The 17,447-nt window shown below is 40.8% G+C and overlaps 1 long non-coding RNA gene across 2 annotated transcripts; it reads left to right on the forward strand.

Annotated features, from left to right (window-relative positions):
• The first annotated feature begins 3,410 nt into the window (after positions 1-3,410).
• Positions 3,411-9,057, forward strand: LOC131935833 (uncharacterized). 2 transcript variants are annotated; one of them, XR_009385986.1, is made up of 3 exons: positions 3,411-3,518; positions 4,092-4,217; positions 4,762-9,057. It is a non-coding gene; the product is annotated as an uncharacterized LOC131935833 (long non-coding RNA). The 2 variants fall into 2 exon arrangements; XR_009385987.1 differs by having other exon boundaries at positions 3,411-3,506.
• Positions 9,058-17,447: the final 8,390 nt, after the last annotated feature.

Consider the following 17,447-nt stretch of genomic DNA (forward strand, 5'->3'; position numbering starts at 1 on the left):
GATGTGTTGGTCTTCTGTGGATGTGTTGGTCATCTGTGGATGTGTTGGTCATCTGTGGATGTGTTGTTCATCTGTGGATGTGTTGGTCATCTGTGAATGTGTTGGTCATCTGTGTTGTGGATGTGTTGGTCATCTGTGGATGTGTTGGTCATCTGTGGATGTGTTGGTCATCTGTGGATGTGTTGGTCATCTGTGGATGTGTTGGTCATCTGTGGATGTGTTGGTCATCTGTGGATGTGTTGGTCATCTGTGGTGTGGATGTGTTGGTCATCTGTGGATGTGTTGTTCATCTGTGGATGTGTTGGTCATCTGTGAATGTGTTGGTCCTCTGAGGTGTTGATGTGTTGGTCATCTGTGGATGTGTTGGTCATCTGTGGATGTGTTGGTCATCTGTGGATGTGTTGGTCATCTGTGGATGTGTTGGTCATCTGTGGATGTGTTGGTCATCTGTGGATGTGTTGGTCATCTGTGGTGTGGATGTGTTGGTCATCTGTGGATGTGTTGGTTATCTGTGAATGTGTTGGTCATCTGTGGATGTGTTGGTCATCTGTGAATGTGTTGGTCCTCTGAGGTGTGGATGTGTTGGTCATCTTAGGATGTGTTGGTCATCTGTGGATGTGTTGGTCATCTGTGGATGTGTTGGTCATCTGTGGATGTGTTGGTCATCTGTGGATGTGTTAGTCATCTGTGGATGTGTTGGTCATCTGTGGATGTGTTGGTCATCTGTGGTGTGGATGTGTTGGTCATCTGTGGATGTGTTGGTCATCTGTGGATGTGTTGGTCATCTGTTGATGTGTTGGACATCTGTGGATGTGTTGGTCATCTGTGGATGTGTTGGTCATCTGTGGATGTGTTGGTCATCTGTGGATGTGTTGGTCATCTGATGTGTGGATGTGTTGGACATCTGTGGATGTGTTGGTCATCTGTGGATGTGTTGGTCATCTGTGAATGTGTTGGTCCTCTGAGGTGTGGATGTGTTGGTCATCTTAGGATGTGTTGGTCATCTGTGGATGTGTTGGTCATCTGTGGATGTGTTGGTCATCTGTGGATGTGTTGGTCATCTGTGGATGTGTTAGTCATCTGTGGATGTGTTGGTCATCTGTGGATGTGTTGGTCATCTGTGGTGTGGATGTGTTGGTCATCTGTGGATGTGTTGGTCATCTGTGGATGTGTTGGTCATCTGTTGATGTGTTGGTGATCTGTGAAAGTGTTGGTCATCTGTGGATGTGTTAGACATTTGTGAATGTGTTGGTCATCTTTGGATGTGTTGGTCATCTGTGGATGTGTTGGTCATCTGTGGATGTGTTGGTCATCTTTGGATGTGTTGGTCATCTGTGGATGTGTTGGTCATCTGTGGATGTGTTGGTCATCTGTGGATGTGTTGGTCATCTGTTGATGTGTTGGACATCTGTGGATGTGTTGGTCATCTGTGGATGTGTTGGTCATCTGTGGATGTGTTGGTCATCTGTGGATGTGTTGGTCATCTGATGTGTGGATGTGTTGGACATCTGTGGATGTGTTGGTCATCTGTGGATGTGTTGGTCATCTGTGGATGTGTTGGTCATCTATGGTGTGGATGTGTGCGTCATCTGTGGTGTGGATGTGTTGGTCATCTGTGGATGTGTTGGTCATCGGTGGATGTGTTCGTCATCTGTGGTGTGGATGTGTTGGTCATCTGCGGTGCGGATGTGTTGGTCATCTGTGGATGTGTTGATCATCTTAGGATGTGTTGGTCATCTGTGGATGTGTTGGTCATCTGTGGATATGTTGGTCATCTGTGGATGTGTTGGTCATCTGTGTTGTGGATGTGTTGGTCATCTGCGGTGCGGATGTGTTGGTCATCTGTGGATGTGTTGGTCATCTGCGGTGCGGATGTGTTGGTCATCTGTGGATGTGTTGGTCATCTGCGGTGCGGATGTGTTGGTCATCTGTGGATGTGTTGGTCATCTGGATGTGTTGGTCATCTGCGGTGCGGATGTGTTGGTCATCTGTGGATGTGTTTTATTTTTGAAAACAAAATTGATTCAAATACAAGTGAATAGTTTGCTTATGAGACTACACACATGCAAGCTTGTGTTGCATGTGTGCTGACTTACATTTCTGAGTAAAGACAAAATGTGTGTGGTGTTACAGTGGAGGAGCAGGCAAATGTGCAACCCCTCCCCTTTAAATACAAAAAAAAAATACGGAATTCTTACTTTTGATGCCCCGTAAAGAATATGAACCAAAAATGTAACCCCCCCCCCCCTTTTTTTTTTCTTTGAGATAATTCTAAAATGCCCCTCCCCCCAGACACACACAAATGACCACCCCATCCGCACCCCTATAGGTACGCTTGTATCTCAAAGTGTTGATTACACAACCCGTTTACCCAAGTTTGAGCCTACTTAATAACGACTGGCTTCGTACGTCTTTTCTCCCTAGGGTTGTATTGGTTGAAAAACTCTAATTAAAAAAAATATAAAGACAGTATCGTTTTTATTATAATATCACAGAGTCAAATTGGCATTGTGTAAGAAAACACATGGGTTCATGGGTAGCTTATTTCAAAATAAAGGATTTTCTTTCATTGGTCCCACATTATTTCTGTTCAATTTTTAAATCTAACGTATAAAAAAATATTTTACCCAAAAGATTGAACAATCAAAATAATAACATTTTTCGAACATATATTTTCAACCCTGGACCGAACAAAATTACATTGACATTTTTTATTGTGGTCTTAGAAATTTTGGCGAGGTGCCAGTTGTTCTCTGGCAAAGTTACGGAAGACGGGTTGGTAACACATCAAAACCAAATATAAAAACAGTCTGTAGTTTGTGAAGCTAGTTTTTTTTAGTAAATTCCAAAAAATATTTTAATCGAATATTTTTATAGCAGTGTTAATTATTTTTTTTTTTTTTTCAAATTCTTGATTTTAATTTTTTTAATCGAGTCAAATATTAAGAAAAGATTAAAGAAAATAGTTCCTAATCTTCTAGCAAAAAAAAAAATCGATTTTATGTCAACACATATTGTTTTAAATGCCGAACGTTTCGCGTTAATTGTTTCAGCAACGAGCATAATCTTCAGGTATGAAGATTTCGCACACGCAAACACAGTAATCTCATTTAAGAACAGGGGATAGAAGGATTTTCCCGTTGCAATATTATAACACCATCGTACTGGATTTCAGTGGCGTCACTAGGTCGTGTGTCACCCCCCCCCCCCCCAATCTCGCCTCTAATGACGCCTCTGCTAGGTTCACAGGATTAGTTGACTAAAATTTTTAACTTGGTGCCGCTTATAAAATCATTGCCGCCTGTGATATTTAACAAAGAGGTTGTAAAAATGTAAATCTCATTGCTGCCTGTGATATTTCGGCCTCTCATATCTAACACGATGGTTGCATTCTACTTTCAGCTCGATGCCGCCTATGCCAAGCTACTCTCTCTCCAACAACATACCCCCCAACCCAGCCTGTTTGCAGTCGTCTGCTCCTTCGTCCTACTCGTGTATGTTACCCGGTAAGTGGAGCGGTAAGTTTCCGGTTCTGCTTTCTCCATTTCTGATTGGCTAGTTCACAAAAATCACAGAAAATAGCCTACTCATAGGTTGGAATTGTATATATATATATATATATATATATATATATATATATATATATATATATATATATATATATATATATATGTATATATATATAATATATATATAAATATGTATAGCCTATATATATATATATACTTATTATATATATATATATATACATATATAAATATAATATATAAATATGTATAGCCTATAGGCCTATATATATATACTTATAATATATATATATATATATATATATATATATATATATATATATATATATATATATATATATATATATATATATATATAGTTAAAATTTAACTTAACATAAGTTTTATAATTTGTTTTCATTTTGTAATTAAATCATTATAGAAATACTATTCTATAAATAACTAGCTTCTGAATTAAATAATTAATTTATAATTAGCATTTAATGACTTAAGTACGACGTCTTGTATTTTGATCTCTCATTCCAACTGCCAGTTATATCATGTTTGAATACATTCTCTCCACAGACTACAACCGTGGCTACGACCATCCCTTGTCACTCAGCAACTACGGCCGACCACCGTGCGCACCATCAGTCAGTATGCACCATCAGAACCACATGGGTCAATCTTCGCACAACTCCGTCTCAACGGGTAGGTCGACTAGTACTTCAGAAACGGGGTGATCTAAGTATATCACTGCTAGTAATAAAGTAATGTCGTCTACAACGGGCCGGCCAGCTAGTATTTCAACATTAATATGACGTTCATAAAACATAACACAATAGTCTAACTATTATAAATTTCGGTAGAGCTGAGGCTATGTCATGAGCCTTGATCTAATACTTTCAAATTTTAAAAAGTTAAAATATTTTTAAAAATGAACTTAATTTTTTTTTTAAAATTCACACTAAAAATTATATTGTTTTTTTTTAAATAATAGTCTTACCCGTTAGTTAATACCTTTAGTGTCAAAATTACAGAAGAAGTACGTGTCAGTTTATTTCTTAAATGACAAGCTAAACATTAGTTTAATTGTTTTTAAATATTGTTACCTTATTTCTTGAATTTAAATATCTTTTAATTATAATTTGAACTTATTATAGAAAAAAATAGAACTAGATAAGACGAAGCTACTTAAACTAAGGAACTATTTTCTTGCGCGTCGTAATCTAACAATGTGTTTTGTCACCCTCAGGTTTGATTTCGCCCGGTGTATCAGTGCCCCTCCAAGTGCCAGGGGGCACTCAAGACATGGGCGCCCACCACATGGGCGCCATGACCCACCAGTACTGGCCCCGCATCCAATGACGCCAGGGGGACGTGTGGGTGTGACCTGACCACGTCACAGATTTCACGTCAAACCAACCTGCACATAAACTGATGACGTCATATGGATAAAATCATATTTGATGATGACGTTCTGCCATAAGACTCCATCTAAAAAAACAATTTTAAAATACACGTTTAAAAAAACTTTAAAACAGTTATGTTTATTAAAAATACATAGTATTTATAAACGCTTCAACATATTCACAATGGTGAATACAAATTGTTCCGCAGTATTGTTGGAAAACATATTCTGAAAAGGGCTTACATAATAAAATTTAAAAATCTTCTTCAACAAAGATGATTTCAGCATGCCAAGCAAGACTACATCAAATTCAGTTTATTTTTCCAAATGAAAAAAAAAGGAAACAAAAAGAAAACAAAGATTTTCTGTGTGAAAAAAAAAAAAACTAGTTTCAGACTACACGTTAATCTGATTTTATATTATTCCCATATAGACCCATTTTATTCATAATGAGAAGAGCGTTTGATAAAACTCAGTCATGTGTAAACTTACGTATGTGGAAGTTTCCCAACATGCGCCTGTATTGGGTGGATTGACTGCACAGTTGCAAGGAATTCATTTTTGTGTGTGTATGCAAGCCAAAAGAAAACAACAACATACGTTTCACGTGTTTTGGATGCGGTTTCTCGGAGACGCTTAGCTATAGTTACTACTAGCTGAAGTTGCTACTAGCTGTAGTTATCTCTAGCTTAAGCTTCAGTTAACATTAACTTGGCTACACAAGTTCCAGTAATTGCTAGGTAGAATGGCTACTTGCTTCTTTTATCATTTGCTAAAAGCTCCAATATCGCAAGATGCCGTTGCTACTAGCTTTATTTATCACTAGCTAAACTGGTCAGATAAAGTTATCGCTCGCTACAAAAGCAGCTAGCTCCAGTTACCACTAACTAGAGTTACAACTAGCCAGGGTTACTTCTAGAATTCCCACTGGTATACCACTTGCCTGGATCAACACAAACATATACTGCCATTCCATCTAGTTACAACTAGAATGGTTCAAATTACTTCTAGTACGTACGCCACGAAAAATCTTCAGTGCAACATTTTCTGGTTATTCTTTCACACTGTTGAAAAAAAAATATGATATCTAAAAACAAATTCCAGAAGACATTTGCAAAAAGTGTTGTATGCAATGTTTGCTCAATTACAGTACTAAAGAAATTGTGGCTGGTTTTTACACTCCGTGAATATTTTTCTATTCTTGAAAATCTGAAAACGGAATTTTTTTTCCGCCCAAGAAATAACTTTGTGGTTCCAAATAGAATACAAGTGGCCAAAACAACGATGTTGGCCCAACGTTAACTGTTCTGGCCCACACAGCAACTTGCTGGCCCGAAGAAACGTTGTTGGCCTCGAGACAATGTGCTAGACGAGAACTGAATAAAACTGTTTCCTTTCCCTCCCTAATAAACTAAACAAGTACTGGCCAAAAAGACAATTAGGTTGGCCTGGACACACCGCAGCATTGATGATGGCCCAGATTGACAGTTGGCCAATATACTTGGGCCAAGATTGAAGCCAGAATTGTGACAAAACATTCAGTAACAGCTTCAAAAACGTTTCAAACATCACCCATCTCCTCTATATTTGGCACGCCAATGTCTACTCTACAACTAGGGCTGACCAACTTCAGAACAGCGACGCTCTCTTCTGCACGAAGGAAACTTTAAGGATTTCAACTTTCCCAGATGTATATTTTCATATTTTCTTTGTGAACATTCAATTTATTTATCTTTTATAAAATGCTCATTGCGAAAAAAAAATTATCTTGACATATTTACTAAAAGATATGTTCAAGATTCTGGTTGTACCATGTTATAGATAAAATTATAATCTTATCTAGTCTTATTAACCTTTAATTTTCATGTAGTACACTGCAGTGTGTCTTTTAGTTTAGCTTCAAGTGTTAATACATTCAAATCTCAGAAATATAACTGCAGTTTTAATAGTTGTATGATGATAAACTGTTAGCTTTTACAAAAAAAAATGTAAGTTTATCATATGCGTAACGGATGTATATCTGTTTGTCATGACAGTTTATGTGTGCATGTGTTTAATATGTGTGTTCATGTATGTGCTGTGTGTTTAGCTTGTGTTCAACATGTGCTAAAGTGTAAGCACATTTTGCCTATAGTCGACAGGCTATAGACAACCCTGCTCAATATTTACTCTCTAAACACACGAAAAAACACGGACGACTTCAAATCAAACCACACACACATTTCTCCCGTGTTTATTTCAGATCATGTTCGAATTCAACACACTAAAATAAACACACCGTGTGAAATCGAAAACGAGGCCCCGTGCACTTAAATACTCATTTAGTTGTAGAAATAACCACAAAAAAACCAACAATTATTTAAACATTTTTTGTATTATTTTTTGTAATATATTATAATTATGACTTGGTGTATTTGATTGGATGTCTATAAAAGCCAACAATGACAGCTAATTGATACAATCTTTAAGAGTGCGTTACTTGTATTAGGGTTTTTTCTTTAATGTGGTTTTTTTCTGGTAATTTAAAAACTGAATCTTAATTAGATTGAGGGAACAATATTCTCTTAAATTTATTTTTTCTAATAACTACATCGTTTAAAAAAATGTAATTTCATTATTTTTAAAGATTTTATTTAAAAAAAAAATCAAAACTTGTAATGTACATAAAGAGGACTTGTGAATTATACAATGTGGAACTGGTTTAATACTTGCAATTACCTTTCTTTTTAAAATGCTACATTGGAACTAAAACTATAATTTAATTTAAAGATTAAAAAAAAATAAAACAGTGTAACTAAGGATATATGCCTATATCATTACTCTTTTTAAATTATACAATGAAATTAAATTTAAAATACACACACAAATCATCATAATTTAACTTCCTAGGGTACATGTTTTTTTGTTTCAAATTACTACTAATACAAATGCAAATGTTTTATGGGTCAATGGAATTATTAAACACCGTATTTTGACTTTTTTTTTGGGATAATTGAGCGGTATTTAAAAAAAAAATTGTAATAATTATAGGTTTTGTGAATTACTGAGAGGGCTCGTTTTTATGTACTCTTTAATAATGAATTTCTTAATATTTTTTTAACTTGAAAACCTATTTTAATTAAATGATTTCTTAAAAAAATATGTGCAAATATGGAATATGACATTTATTCGCAAATTTATGTAAATATATAAATAAATATTGCAGATATAAATAAATAATAGCGTGAAACTAAAAGATCTCATAAACTGACTGAGACACAGAATACGTGAGGATGAGAATGATCCATGAATGAGTAGCGTTCACTTGAGAATCGAAAAACGTTTGTACACAGTGTTTACATTTATTTTGGTGAGCGATTTAATAATTTAACAAAATGCATTGATTTATATTTTTCTTGTATGTTTTTTTTTGCAAAGTAAATGTGTGTGTTTGAAATAGGTGAGGACATGATGTTGATCTTATAATACTTGGTTAAAAATATTGAGATGTAGGCCTATCTTGTAAGTTTTGTTTGGTTAGATATCTCGAGATTTTACTTGAATGTCGCTTGTGTTTTGGTTGTGAGACTTGTAATGATGAATGGTGGTTATAAATAGAACGCGAGGTAAACAAGCTCAGTACGAGACAGAATGCGAGTTTTGCATGTTTGGTTAATATATTATTAAATAATTGTTTAAAAAAATATTTGTACTGGAGTTTTTTGAATTAGAACAAATGAGAAGGTTAGTGGGGTTTAATGAAAGTTAGAAGAATGGCCACGATAAAGTCGGGCATAATTAAATAACTGGCCATAATAGAGGACTGAGTTTCAGTTAAAAACGTGTAAACAGTTTGATTTTGAAAAAAAAAACCGAAAACAATTAACCCGTTCTATTTACAAAAAAAATAAATAAATAAAAATAAATGCTTCCTGGCGAGTAAGAGAATGTTGGGCCAGCTTAAGTTAGTAGATTACTAGATTGATTCAGGGGCGTAACATGGTGACTGCATGACAACATTGATTTATTTTGATTGACTGGTATAATTAAATGATCGATTATTTTAATTTCTTGCGTGGTTTGATTAATTGTTTGTCTTTATTAAAAATTGATGAATTTCTTATGGGGTTATTTCACAAATGTTTGTATGAATTAAAAATCACGTGGAAATCTAATGTCTTTATTTATGTCACCTACTTATCATACGTTTGTCACATGCATGTCATTTATGTGTCATTCACCTGTCATACGTTCTCGTATATATGTGTTACATGTTAAAACTTGAAACGACTGACATAACATTTTGTCAGTGCTGCTACAAAAACAACGAGGTACTTTGCAAGCACATACACTATATTTTACCTGGGGTATGACTTACATAATGAGTTGTTTGTGTTATTACTTCCATTACAAGGTCTTTGTGATGTAGTAGACATATTAAATTACCTGTGTTAAGGCTCTGAATTATCTATGACAAACACCATGAGTTAGCTGATATATATCATACATCACGAGTTACCTGATATATATCACACACCAAGAGCTACCTGATATATATCACACACCAAAAGCTACCTGATACATATCACACATCATGATTTACCTGATATATATCACACATCATCGGTTACCTTATATATCTCACATATCAAGAGTTACTTGATATATATCACACATCATGAGTTACCTGATATATCTCACATATCAAGAGTTACTTGATATATATCACACATCATGAGTTACCTGCCTCCACACCTTCAGGTACCTGTGACAATAAACACAACCATGACTTATCTGTGCTGCACACCTGTGACCTAACACAAACACACATTAAGTTACCTGGCTGCACACCTCGAGTTACCTGTGATGATAAACACACTATAAGTTACCTGTGCTAAGCATCTTGAAATACCTGTGATACAACACACTTGAGATACGCAGGATAACACACACTATGAGTTACATTCTGCACACATTAAATTATCTGTGATGATGAACACATCATGACCTGTTCTACACATCTCTATTACCTGTTATAAAGTGTGAGTATTTTGGTCATCTAAGGTGTCGATGTGTTGGTCTTCTGTGGATGTGTTGGTCATCTGTGGATGTGTTGGTCATCTGTGGATGTGTTGTTCATCTGTGGATGTGTTGGTCATCTGTGAATGTGTTGGTCATCTGTGTTGTGGATGTGTTGGTCATCTGTGGATGTGTTGGTCATCTGTGGATGTGTTGGTCATCTGTGGATGTGTTGGTCATCTGTGGATGTGTTGGTCATCTGTGGATGTGTTGGTCATCTGTGGATGTGTTGGTCATCTGTGGTGTGGATGTGTTGGTCATCTGTGGATGTGTTGTTCATCTGTGGATGTGTTGGTCATCTGTGAATGTGTTGGTCCTCTGAGGTGTTGATGTGTTGGTCATCTGTGGATGTGTTGGTCATCTGTGGATGTGTTGGTCATCTGTGGATGTGTTGGTCATCTGTGGATGTGTTGGTCATCTGTGGATGTGTTGGTCATCTGTGGATGTGTTGGTCATCTGTGGTGTGGATGTGTTGGTCATCTGTGGATGTGTTGGTTATCTGTGAATGTGTTGGTCATCTGTGGATGTGTTGGTCATCTGTGAATGTGTTGGTCCTCTGAGGTGTGGATGTGTTGGTCATCTTAGGATGTGTTGGTCATCTGTGGATGTGTTGGTCATCTGTGGATGTGTTGGTCATCTGTGGATGTGTTGGTCATCTGTGGATGTGTTAGTCATCTGTGGATGTGTTGGTCATCTGTGGATGTGTTGGTCATCTGTGGTGTGGATGTGTTGGTCATCTGTGGATGTGTTGGTCATCTGTGGATGTGTTGGTCATCTGTTGATGTGTTGGACATCTGTGGATGTGTTGGTCATCTGTGGATGTGTTGGTCATCTGTGGATGTGTTGGTCATCTGTGGATGTGTTGGTCATCTGATGTGTGGATGTGTTGGACATCTGTGGATGTGTTGGTCATCTGTGGATGTGTTGGTCATCTGTGAATGTGTTGGTCCTCTGAGGTGTGGATGTGTTGGTCATCTTAGGATGTGTTGGTCATCTGTGGATGTGTTGGTCATCTGTGGATGTGTTGGTCATCTGTGGATGTGTTGGTCATCTGTGGATGTGTTAGTCATCTGTGGATGTGTTGGTCATCTGTGGATGTGTTGGTCATCTGTGGTGTGGATGTGTTGGTCATCTGTGGATGTGTTGGTCATCTGTGGATGTGTTGGTCATCTGTTGATGTGTTGGTGATCTGTGAAAGTGTTGGTCATCTGTGGATGTGTTAGACATTTGTGAATGTGTTGGTCATCTTTGGATGTGTTGGTCATCTGTGGATGTGTTGGTCATCTGTGGATGTGTTGGTCATCTTTGGATGTGTTGGTCATCTGTGGATGTGTTGGTCATCTGTGGATGTGTTGGTCATCTGTGGATGTGTTGGTCATCTGTTGATGTGTTGGACATCTGTGGATGTGTTGGTCATCTGTGGATGTGTTGGTCATCTGTGGATGTGTTGGTCATCTGTGGATGTGTTGGTCATCTGATGTGTGGATGTGTTGGACATCTGTGGATGTGTTGGTCATCTGTGGATGTGTTGGTCATCTGTGGATGTGTTGGTCATCTATGGTGTGGATGTGTGCGTCATCTGTGGTGTGGATGTGTTGGTCATCTGTGGATGTGTTGGTCATCGGTGGATGTGTTCGTCATCTGTGGTGTGGATGTGTTGGTCATCTGCGGTGCGGATGTGTTGGTCATCTGTGGATGTGTTGATCATCTTAGGATGTGTTGGTCATCTGTGGATGTGTTGGTCATCTGTGGATATGTTGGTCATCTGTGGATGTGTTGGTCATCTGTGTTGTGGATGTGTTGGTCATCTGCGGTGCGGATGTGTTGGTCATCTGTGGATGTGTTGGTCATCTGCGGTGCGGATGTGTTGGTCATCTGTGGATGTGTTGGTCATCTGCGGTGCGGATGTGTTGGTCATCTGTGGATGTGTTGGTCATCTGTGGATGTGTTGGTCATCTGCGGTGCGGATGTGTTGGTCATCTGTGGATGTGTTGGTCATCTGCGGTGCGGATGTGTTGGTCATCTGTGGATGTTTTAGTCATCTGCGGTGCGGATGTGTTGGTCATCGGTGGATGTGTTGGTTATCTGTGTTGTGGATTTGTTGGTCATCTGCGGTGCGGATGTGTTGGTCATCTGTGGATGTGTTGGTCATCTGCGGTGCGGATGTGTTGGTCATCTGTGGATGTGTTGGTCATCTGCGGTGCGGATGTGTTGGTCATCTGTGGATATGTTGGTCATCTGTGGATGTGTTGGTCATCTGTGGATGTGTTGGTCATCTGCGGTGCGGAGGTGTTGGTCATCTGTGGATGTTTTAGTCATCTGCGGTGCGGATGTGTTGGTCATCGGTGGATGTGTTGGTCATCTGTGTTGTGGATTTGTTGGTCATCTGCGGTGCGGATGTGTTGGTCATCTGTGGATGTGTTGGTCATCTTAGGATGTGTTGGTCATCAGTGGATGTGTTGGTCATCTGTGGATGTGTTGGTCATCGGTGGATGTGTTGGTCATCTATGGATGTGTTGGTCATCTGTGGTGTGGATGTGTGCGTCATCTGTGGTGTGGATGTGTTGGTCATCTGTGGATGTGTTGGTCATCTGTGGATGTGTTGGTCATCTGTGGATGTGTTGGTAATCTGATGTGTGGATGTGTTGGTCATCTGTGGTGTGGATGTGTTGGTCATCTGTGGATGTGTTAGACATCTGTGAATGTGTTGGTCATCTGTGGATGTGTTGGTCATCAGCGGTGCGGATGTGTTGGTCATCTGTGGATGTGTTGGTCATCTGCGGTGCGGATGTGTTGGTCATCTGTGGATGTTTTAGTCATCTGCGGTGCGGATGTGTTGGTCATCGGTGGATGTGTTGGTCATCTGTGTTGTGGATTTGTTGGTCATCTGCGGTGCGGATGTGTTGGTCATCTGTGGATGTGTTGGTCATCTTAGGATGTGTTGGTCATCAGTGGATGTGTTGGTCATCTGTGGATGTGTTGGTCATCGGTGGATGTGTTGGTCATCTATGGATGTGTTGGTCATCTGTGGTGTGGATGTGTGCGTCATCTGTGGTGTGGATGTGTTGGTCATCTGTGGTGTGGATGTGTTGGTCATCTGTGGATGTGTTAGACATCTGTGAATGTGTTGGTAATCTGTGGATGTGTTGGTCATCTATGTTGTGGATGTGTTGGTCATCTTAGGATGTGTTGGTCATCTGTGGATGTGTTGGTCATCTGTGGTGTGGATGTGTTGGTCATCTGTAGTGTGGATGTGTTGGTCATCTGTGGATGTGTTAGACATCTGTGGATGTGTAGGTCATCTGTGGATGTGTTGGTCATCTGATGTTTGGATGTGTTGGACATCTGTGAATGTGTTGGTCATCTGTGGATGTGTTGGTCATCTGTGGATGTGTTGGTCATCTGTGGTGTGGATGTGTGCGTCATCTGTGGTGTGGATGTGTTGGTCATCTGTGGATGTGTTGGTCATCTGTGGATGTGTTTGTCATCTGTGGTGTGGATGTGTTGGTCATCTGTGGATGTGTTGGTCATCTGTGGATGTGTTGGTCATCTGTGGATGTGTTGGTCATCTGTGGTGTGGATGTGTTGGTCATCTGTGGTGTGGATGTGTTGTTCATCTGTGTTGTGGAAGTGTTGGTCATCTGTGGATGTGTTGTTCATCTGTGGATGTGTTGGTCATCTTAGGATGTGTTGGTCATCTGATGTGTGGATGTGTTGGTCATCTGTGGATGTGTTGGTCATCTGCGGTGTGGATGTGTTGGTCATCTGTGGATGTGTTGGTCATCTGTGGATGTGTTGGTCATCTGTGGATGTGTTGGTCATCTGTGGTGTGGATGTGTTGGTCATCTGTGGTGTGGATGTGTTGTTCATCTGTGTTGTGGAAGTGTTGGTCATCTGTGGATGTGTTGTTCATCTGTGGATGTGTTGGTCATCTGTGGATGTGTTGATCATCTGATGTGTGGATGTGTTGGTCATCTGTGGATGTGTTGGTCATCTGCGGTGTGGAAGTGTTGGTCATCTGTGGATGTGTTGTTCATCTGTGGATGTGTTGGTCATCTGTGGATGTGTTGGTCATCTGATGTGTGGATGTGTTGGTCATCTCTGGATGTGTTGGTCATCTGCGGTGTGGATGTGTTGGTCATCTGTGGATGTGTTGGTCATCTGTGGATGTGTTGTTCATCTGCGGTGCGGATGTGTTGGTCATCTGTGGATGTGTTGGTCATCTGTGGATGTGTTGGTCATCTGTGGATGTGTTGGTCATCTGTGGATGTGTTGGTCATCTGTGGATGTGTTGGTCATCTGTGGATGTGTTAGTCATCTGTGGATGTGTTGGTCATCTGTGGATGTGTTGGTCATCTGTGGTGTGGATGTGTTGGTCATCTGTGGATGTGTTGGTCATCTGTGGATGTGTTGGTCATCTGTTGATGTGTTGGACATCTGTGGATGTGTTGGTCATCTGTGGATGTGTTGGTCATCTGTGGATGTGTTGGTCATCTGTGGATGTGTTGGTCATCTGATGTGTGGATGTGTTGGACATCTGTGGATGTGTTGGTCATCTGTGGATGTGTTGGTCATCTGTGAATGTGTTGGTCCTCTGAGGTGTGGATGTGTTGGTCATCTTAGGATGTGTTGGTCATCTGTGGATGTGTTGGTCATCTGTGGATGTGTTGGTCATCTGTGGATGTGTTGGTCATCTGTGGATGTGTTAGTCATCTGTGGATGTGTTGGTCATCTGTGGATGTGTTGGTCATCTGTGGTGTGGATGTGTTGGTCATCTGTGGATGTGTTGGTCATCTGTGGATGTGTTGGTCATCTGTTGATGTGTTGGTGATCTGTGAAAGTGTTGGTCATCTGTGGATGTGTTAGACATTTGTGAATGTGTTGGTCATCTTTGGATGTGTTGGTCATCTGTGGATGTGTTGGTCATCTGTGGATGTGTTGGTCATCTTTGGATGTGTTGGTCATCTGTGGATGTGTTGGTCATCTGTGGATGTGTTGGTCATCTGTGGATGTGTTGGTCATCTGTTGATGTGTTGGACATCTGTGGATGTGTTGGTCATCTGTGGATGTGTTGGTCATCTGTGGATGTGTTGGTCATCTGTGGATGTGTTGGTCATCTGATGTGTGGATGTGTTGGACATCTGTGGATGTGTTGGTCATCTGTGGATGTGTTGGTCATCTGTGGATGTGTTGGTCATCTATGGTGTGGATGTGTGCGTCATCTGTGGTGTGGATGTGTTGGTCATCTGTGGATGTGTTGGTCATCGGTGGATGTGTTCGTCATCTGTGGTGTGGATGTGTTGGTCATCTGCGGTGCGGATGTGTTGGTCATCTGTGGATGTGTTGATCATCTTAGGATGTGTTGGTCATTTGTGGATGTGTTGGTCATCTGTGGATATGTTGGTCATCTGTGGATGTGTTGGTCATCTGTGTTGTGGATGTGTTGGTCATCTGCGGTGCGGATGTGTTGGTCATCTGTGGATGTGTTGGTCATCTGCGGTGCGGATGTGTTGGTCATCTGTGGATGTGTTGGTCATCTGCGGTGCGGATGTGTTGGTCATCTGTGGATGTGTTGGTCATCTGTGGATGTGTTGGTCATCTGCGGTGCGGATGTGTTGGTCATCTGTGGATGTGTTGGTCATCTGCGGTGCGGATGTGTTGGTCATCTGTGGATGTTTTAGTCATCTGCGGTGCGGATGTGTTGGTCATCGGTGGATGTGTTGGTTATCTGTGTTGTGGATTTGTTGGTCATCTGCGGTGCGGATGTGTTGGTCATCTGTGGATGTGTTGGTCATCTGCGGTGCGGATGTGTTGGTCATCTGTGGATGTGTTGGTCATCTGCGGTGCGGATGTGTTGGTCATCTGTGGATATGTTGGTCATCTGTGGATGTGTTGGTCATCTGTGGATGTGTTGGTCATCTGCGGTGCGGAGGTGTTGGTCATCTGTGGATGTTTTAGTCATCTGCGGTGCGGATGTGTTGGTCATCGGTGGATGTGTTGGTCATCTGTGTTGTGGATTTGTTGGTCATCTGCGGTGCGGATGTGTTGGTCATCTGTGGATGTGTTGGTCATCTTAGGATGTGTTGGTCATCAGTGGATGTGTTGGTCATCTGTGGATGTGTTGGTCATCGGTGGATGTGTTGGTCATCTATGGATGTGTTGGTCATCTGTGGTGTGGATGTGTGCGTCATCTGTGGTGTGGATGTGTTGGTCATCTGTGGATGTGTTGGTCATCTGTGGATGTGTTGGTCATCTGTGGATGTGTTGGTAATCTGATGTGTGGATGTGTTGGTCATCTGTGGTGTGGATGTGTTGGTCATCTGTGGATGTGTTAGACATCTGTGAATGTGTTGGTCATCTGTGGATGTGTTGGTCATCAGCGGTGCGGATGTGTTGGTCATCTGTGGATGTGTTGGTCATCTGCGGTGCGGATGTGTTGGTCATCTGTGGATGTTTTAGTCATCTGCGGTGCGGATGTGTTGGTCATCGGTGGATGTGTTGGTCATCTGTGTTGTGGATTTGTTGGTCATCTGCGGTGCGGATGTGTTGGTCATCTGTGGATGTGTTGGTCATCTTAGGATGTGTTGGTCATCAGTGGATGTGTTGGTCATCTGTGGATGTGTTGGTCATCGGTGGATGTGTTGGTCATCTATGGATGTGTTGGTCATCTGTGGTGTGGATGTGTGCGTCATCTGTGGTGTGGATGTGTTGGTCATCTGTGGTGTGGATGTGTTGGTCATCTGTGGATGTGTTAGACATCTGTGAATGTGTTGGTAATCTGTGGATGTGTTGGTCATCTATGTTGTGGATGTGTTGGTCATCTTAGGATGTGTTGGTCATCTGTGGATGTGTTGGTCATCTGTGGTGTGGATGTGTTGGTCATCTGTAGTGTGGATGTGTTGGTCATCTGTGGATGTGTTAGACATCTGTGGATGTGTAGGTCATCTGTGGATGTGTTGGTCATCTGATGTTTGGATGTGTTGGACATCTGTGAATGTGTTGGTCATCTGTGGATGTGTTGGTCATCTGTGGATGTGTTGGTCATCTGTGGTGTGGATGTGTGCGTCATCTGTGGTGTGGATGTGTTGGTCATCTGTGGATGTGTTGGTCATCTGTGGATGTGTTTGTCATCTGTGGTGTGGATGTGTTGGTCATCTGTGGATGTGTTGGTCATCTGTGGATGTGTTGGTCATCTGTGGATGTGTTGGTCATCTGTGGTGTGGATGTGTTGGTCATCTGTGGTGTGGATGTGTTGTTCATCTGTGTTGTGGAAGTGTTGGTCATCTGTGGATGTGTTGTTCATCTGTGGATGTGTTGGTCATCTTAGGATGTGTTGGTCATCTGATGTGTGGATGTGTTGGTCATCTGTGGATGTGTTGGTCATCTGCGGTGTGGATGTGTTGGTCATCTGTGGATGTGTTGGTCATCTGTGGATGTGTTGGTCATCTGTGGATGTGTTGGTCATCTGTGGT

This window comes from Physella acuta, unplaced genomic scaffold, assembly GCF_028476545.2.
Source record: "Physella acuta isolate Inbredline_101_S28 unplaced genomic scaffold, ASM2847654v3 ptg000161l, whole genome shotgun sequence".
Classification (NCBI taxonomy): Eukaryota; Metazoa; Mollusca; class Gastropoda; family Physidae; genus Physella; species Physella acuta.